This window comes from Triticum aestivum, chromosome 6D, assembly GCF_018294505.1.
Source record: "Triticum aestivum cultivar Chinese Spring chromosome 6D, IWGSC CS RefSeq v2.1, whole genome shotgun sequence".
NCBI lineage: Eukaryota > Viridiplantae > Streptophyta > Magnoliopsida > Poales > Poaceae > Triticum > Triticum aestivum.
In genome coordinates this window covers 348,726,012-348,733,178 of record NC_057811.1, presented here as the reverse complement: position 1 = coordinate 348,733,178, position 7,167 = coordinate 348,726,012, and positions in this window count along the sequence as shown.

Here is a 7,167-nt window from a genome sequence, read left to right as displayed (position 1 = left end):
CCACGGCTCGTCTCGCCGGCGCGCGTGCCCGGCGCTACTCCCGTCGTCGCCGGCCACCGAGGCCCCGGGCGCGCTCGCCCTCGCCTCTCATGGCCTCGGGTGCGAGCACCCGCAACCGTACGCCCGCGCGCCCGCAAGGCCACGCCCGTTGGCCGCCCCGATTGGCCAGATGGGTCACACACACGTGGGGCCCAGCCCCTGTTAAAATAAAGAAGATAAAAAAAGAAAATTAATTAATTAAAAGAATTAATTAACTTAATTAAATCCTGATTAGTTGACTAGTTAAATTTACTTAACCTGCTAATTAAACTAAGTAACTCGTAATTAGTTATCAGTCTATGACAGAATGGACCAATGCGTCAGTTTGACCAAGTCAACTTACTGTTGACTGCTGACATCACTCTGATGTCATGCTGACGTCATAATGGCATTTTCTAATTAAATTAATTCTGATAATTCTAAAAATGAATTAAAACTTTGAAAAATAATATAAAATAATTCGTAACTCGGATGAAAAAACTTTGTACATGAAAGTTGCTTAGAACGACGAGACGAATTTGGATACGCAGCCCGTTCGTCCGCCACACACCCCTAGAATATCGAACACGCAACTTTCCCCCTCCGGTTCACCTGTCCGAAAATGCGAAACACCGGGAATACTTTCCCGGATGTTTTCCCCCTTCGCCAGTATCACCTCCTGCCGCGTTAGATCACCTCTAGCACCGCGTATTGCCATGTTATGCTTTGTGATGCTTTGATTGCTCTGTTATTTATTGTGTTCCCCTTCGTTACTTCTTTCCGGTAGACCCCGAGACCGCTACCGGTACCCCTGTGATCGACTACATCGACGACGAACCCTTCTTGCCAGAGCAACCAGGCAAGCCCCCCTTGATCACCAGATATCGCCTATTCTTCTCTATACTACTTGCATTAGAGTAGTGTAGCATGTTACTGCTTTCGGTTAATCCTATTCTGCTGCATAGCCTGTCATTGTTGCTACAGTTGTTACCCTTACCTGCTATCCTACTACTTCGTATAGGATGCTAGTGTTCCATCAGTGACCCTACACTCTTGTCCGTCAGCCATGTATACTACTGGGCCGTGATCACTTCGGGAGGTGATCATGGATATATACTATATACTTTATATACATGACACATGTGGTGACTAAAGTCGGGTCAGCTCGTTGAGTACCCGCAAGTGATTCTGATGAGGGGGCTGAAAGGACAGGTGGCTCCATCCCGGTAGAGGTGGGCCTGGGTTCCTGACGGCCCCCGACTGTTACTTTGTGGCGGAGCGACAGGGCAGGTTGAGACCACCTAGGAGAGAGGTGGGCTTGGCCCTGGTCGGCGTTCACGGATACTTAACACGCTTAACGAGATCTTGGTATTTGATCTGAGTCTGGCCATTTGGTCTATACGCACTACCCAACTACGCGGAACAGTTATGGGCACTCGGCGTCGTGGTATCAGCCGAAGCTCTTTTTGACGTCAGCGACTGAGTGGCGCGCGCCACATTGGGCCGTAAGCTCGCGCTTGTATTAAGGGGGCTAGGTCTGCTTCCGGCCGCGTACGCAACGTGCAGGTGTGCAATGGGCGATGGGCCCAGACCCCTGCGCGCATAGGATTTAGACCGGCGTGCTGACCTCTCTGTTGAGCCTAGGTGGGGCTGCGACGTGTTGATCTTCCGAGGTCGGGCATGACCCAGGAAAGTGTGTCCGGCCAAATGGGATCGAGCGTGTTGGGTTATGTGGTGCACCCCTGCAGGGAAGTTTATCTATTCGAATAGCCGTGTTCCTCGGTAAAAGGACGATCCGGAGTTGTACCTTGACCTTATGACAAATAGAACTGGATACTTAATAAAACACACCCTTCCAAGTGCCAGATATAACCCGGTGATCGCTCTCTAACAGGGCGACGAGGAGGGGATCGCCGGGTAGGATTATGCTATGCGATGCTACTTGATGAACTTACCATCTACTCTCTTCTACATGCTGCAAGATGGAGGTGGCCAGAAGCGTAGTCTTCGACAAGATTAGCTATGCCCCTCTTATTCTGGCATTCTGCAGTTCAGTCCACCGATATGGCCCTTTACACATATACCCATGCATATGTAGTGTAGCTCCTTGCTTGCGAGTACTTTGGATGAGTACTCACGGTTGCTTTTCCCCCTCTTTTCCCCCTTTCCATTCTACCTGGTTGTCGCAACCAGATGCTGGAGCCCAGGAGCTTGATGCCACCGTCGACAATGACTCCTACTACACTGGAGGTGCCTACTACTACGTGCAGGCCGCTGACGACGACCAGGAGTAGTTTAGGAGGATCCCAGGCAGGAGGCCTGCGCCTCTTTCGATCTGTATCCCAGTTTGTGCTAGCCTTCTTAAGGCAAACTTGTTTAACTTATGTCTGTACTCAGATATTGTTGGTTCCACTAACTCGTCTATGATCGAGCAATTGTATTCGAGCCCTCGAGGCCCCTGGCTTGTATTATGATGCTTGTATGACTTATTTTATTTTTAGAGTTGTGTTGTGATATCTTCCCGTGAGTCCCTGATCTTGATCGTACACGTTTGCGTGTATGATTAGTGTACGATTGAATCGGGGGCGTCACAAGTTGGTATCAGAGCCGACTGTCTGTAGGAATCCCCCTTTCCAACTCCTTGGCCGAAGTCGAGTCTAGTCATTGAAAAACTTTTACTAACATGGCTGTGTGGCTTACGGGCCCACGTTGCCATTGGGTGGTATTAGGATCTTTTACTCCTTGTCTATACTCCGGGACTCTGATCTCTCTTCTATTCGGGTTAAGTGAATTTTGCTAAATCTAACATTAGGATCTCGTTATCACTTTCACCCGGAGAGCCCCTTATTACTGACGATCGTCTGCTGCACGTGAGGACCCTGAAGATACTCTCCGTTGATAACCCGAGAACTTGTGTTCGTCGCTTTTGCAATTCCCTTTCATCAAGAAACTCCTATGGATAACCACGTATACTCGCCATTCATACAATGTTTCCCAGTTGATCTTGTTATTACAAGATACCCTGAAATTCTCTCTGTTGTTCCGAGAATCCTTTGAGCTTACTGCCTTGCTGTTCTTTGTCACCCGAATACCCCTACGGATAATTCTCGCACTTACCGAGTATCCGCTCATCCCCAGTTGATTCAAGTATTTCACAAAAGTGTTCAAAATACCATTCGATCTTCCGAAAATCCTCAGGAGCCTTTTGCTCTTGAAATTCTTGCTTACTTGCATTATGATTAATCTTAAGTCTCATAATCTTATTGGCATCTCTTGTCATTATCATTTTGAGTCCGTTGATTCAATTTGTTGCGAATGCTCGCAATCCTCAATCAGAGCCTAGAATTCATCCTTCCGGCTCAGACGTCATTTGAAACGTGAACCGGTTATCGACCAATCAAATTGTCGTCGATTGTACCCCTAAGTCTATTCAACTTATCCATTCTTAATCAGACCATTGGCTTCTGATCCCTTGATTTGGAAATGATAATTCCTTTGCATTTGAGATTTGAATTACTTAGTTGTTTTTATAGTCCGATGCCCTTTCGTTCCTTCTTCCTCTGATAGAGTGCCGATACTCGCATAAGCTCCGTTGTAGACCACAAGACCCCTTGTTGGGTTATTATCCGATAGTGTCCTTCATATTCAATAACCTTGTGATCATTTCCATGGATATATAATGCCTTTGGTAATTTGTATCCTCTGCTTGACAACCATACTCTACTTTTGAGCTGGTGATTTTACTCTTGAAGTTTGAGGTATATGTTTCTAAGATGCCCCGATGGATTGAACCTATACCTTCCCTAAAAACCGTATGAACCCGAAGGTTTTCACAAGCCATACCCTTCTGGTATTTTACCAGATAATTTTCTACCATACAACTTCATCGAATGCGAGAAGTGAATGAAAGGTTATGCATTGGAGAAGTGGGAGTCGACCTTGAACTTTGTGTTCATGCCCATGGACACGATGTAGATCTTATCATTAAAAGCTTCTCTTAAATTAATTATTCCCTTGGTATAAGTTCATCTTATATCTGGGATCTGGCCTTTTGCAATCGTGGTTCCGACCATGTTCTCCTTTAAATACCATTTCTCGTACAAGTTAAGCACTTGTCTTCTGCAGAGCAATACCCCAGTCCAACCTCTACTTTGGTTTGTCGTCGAGTATTACCCCCTGGTATCTCGAGATTACCACGGAACAGCATAACTTCTTATGAGTTCTTCATCAAGTACTACATTCTCACTGATTATAGTTTTTCATGGGCTTCGAGTTATTAAACACTCAAGGACATCGATAACTGAATCGAGTCCGCGTCGCGATTAAACAACTCTTAGTAATCTTCTTTACTTGCGAGTTTGTACTCGATCACGTCATTCCTAGCCTGATTGGCTATATCATTATCATGCTAAATTTTAACTGTGCTACCGGGTCCTTCTTCCCGGAGCACAAATTGCGACGGTGAGCTAATCTTACAATCGATCTTCCTCGTCATATCACTTCTCCTTGAACAGCAAACTTGATTTCGAGTTTGTGTCCTAACCGTGGTTCCAATAACCTTTCACTTTCATCATTCCTTTGACTTGATGTCAGCGTCGATCAATTACATCTTCTTGAAAACCTCTCGACAAATTTGTCGTGATCATTGTCAACAATTTGACTTCTTCCAAGTTGTGTGTCGAAATTCAGGATGAGAAATAGCATCCTTGCCCCTCGATGAATTGTGTTATCATCGACAACATTCTTGCCTCCCCCCAACACAAACTTGTTCATATTTTGTGTTATATCTTGATTTCCCTGCTATCCAACTTATGTTATGTTCTACCATGGAGTATTACCATCTTTGATGTCAAGAATGTCGTGAGCATTACTCCACCTCTTAAGAATTCTTGGTACAGTGATACTTCTCACCATCACCATTCTTTCTTGGTCCCCGTGTTGTTTCTAAACGAAATACCGACAAATGGTATGTGATGTGTAAATTCTAAACTTCTAGCAACCCTATTGCTTTGAAGTTATTGGTCTATAGTTTCATTCTACGTCTATGGCTTAATGAATCATCATTCGAACATTGATCGTGCTACCTAGCCCATATTTCGGGTGCACATTTCAACCAATGTATAACTGTGTATGTTTTCCTCGAGCATACATCATTAAGTCATTCGATCTAGCTAATGTTATCTCCTTGTTCACATAGTTGTGGAAATCCATCTTTTGGAAATCTCAATGGACTGTCGCTGAGTCAATCAGTCACCTCCTCACCTCTCCTTGATTTAATGATGAACCCTTGTTCGGAACTCGCTTCCATATTTCATCTCCCGAGAATCTTCGATGTCGTTTCGACAATTTGTGTTGCACCTTTCTTCTCAGGCATCCCGAGTCTGAGTTATCCTGACACCAATCAGATCTGAATCTCGGTCAGATATGATGGTTGGAACATATTTCCAAGAGTTATAACATTGGTCTATTTATGACCCGGTAAGGTGATGTCATGCCTAACACACCTGGCCGGAGGACCTATTGTTATAAGTTTTCCTTTTTAGCAAGCTTAGCTATTCTTCCATGAGGAAATTGTAAGACTTACTCTATAAGTTGTTCCTGATGGATCCTTTGTGTGTCCATAGCCTGATCTTACCTAATGACCATTTCAATGCTATCTCGAAGCATGTCTGTGGCACTCCGATCTTCAATAAAAACATTTGAAGCACAATGCTAAATTTTCGTTATCAATTATTCAAACACCGTTGTTTGGGTAATGTCATGAACTTCCTCTTCCCTAACCTAAATGGTTCTCTTCTAACCATTGTCCTTGGGAAGGATATACCCCTGAAATATGTGTTTAAACACATTTTCCTTTCCATTGTTCTGTTTAATCTGATAATCATATTTTTCTTTCCATTGGTTGGTTTAACGTTTCCGGTGATCATCATGATCTAAGCAGTATTAATTCCCTGCTTGTGCAAACACCTCGGTGTACAACTCTGTCAGTAAGACCCTGTTACTATTGTTGGTGACATTCCGGTAACCACCGATGGACGAGAACTTTGCCTATTGGTCCGCCTCGTTTCAATGAGCAGGAAAATGGTTCTCTTCGTTCCTCGCCCTTGGTACCGACGATGTTGCTGACATATAACTGACAGGCTACCCTCTGACATGCCTTGCTATCATGATCGTGCAAGATGTCACCGCCCTTCCTACTTTTAACCACATGGTGGGCCCATAATCCACAGTTCCACAAGATCGAAACCTGACTCTCCTGTACCCCCATGTTGCCAAAGTTATTCCTCGCGCTTGATTTCTTATATAATTCATGGGTCATCTTCCTAGTAATATACTTTGGTATCAGACGCAATACTTATTCTCGTTGCTCTGGACCCCTTTCACACTTTGTTCAGGCATCGAACGATTGCCTACCCGCTTAAACTTCTCATAGTACCTTCTTACTTTGCTCTCGAAATTTTCTTAAGTTTCAGTTCGAGAGTTACTTTCCGCCACCTTCCCCCGATGTTAGCTACCAGGTAGTCAACCTTGCAGAGGTCCGTTCTTCCGGAATAACCACCCTTTATTCTTTCGTAAGTACAATGGAGTTCCAGAAGAAAGGATGCCGACCTCATCATGATGACCTGAAGCAGAGAAATGAAGACATCAACGTAATGGACGACCTCTTCGAGAAGAGCAACCAAGACCGAGAAGATTCGTTCGAATTTCATAACCAGATCTTTCCCCCTTACTCCACCTCTTAAAATCTCGGGACGAGATTTCTTGTAGTGGAGGAGATTTGTAACACCCCGAGAATCACGCTACAGTAATCTCCTGCCAAATGATGCCATGTCATCATAGTCAAGTTGCTAATCCTCACTTTGATCCGAACCGATTTCAAATTCAAAGTTTAGAATAAAGTCAAAATAATATTTCTTCTAACTCTTAAGTAAAAAAATGTTCGATGGGTGGCAAATAATCACCAAGTAATGAACATGTTGGAACCAACCACATTTGGTTTCCCAAATTGCCCCTGGAATTCATTTAGTGGAATAACAAGATTAAATAAAAGCATTTTAATTCAACTATAAATTTGAATAGTTCCAATTGGCCTCAAATTTTTGGGCAACCTTATAGTGTTGACAAGGAATTATGTGTATAGTTTCATAG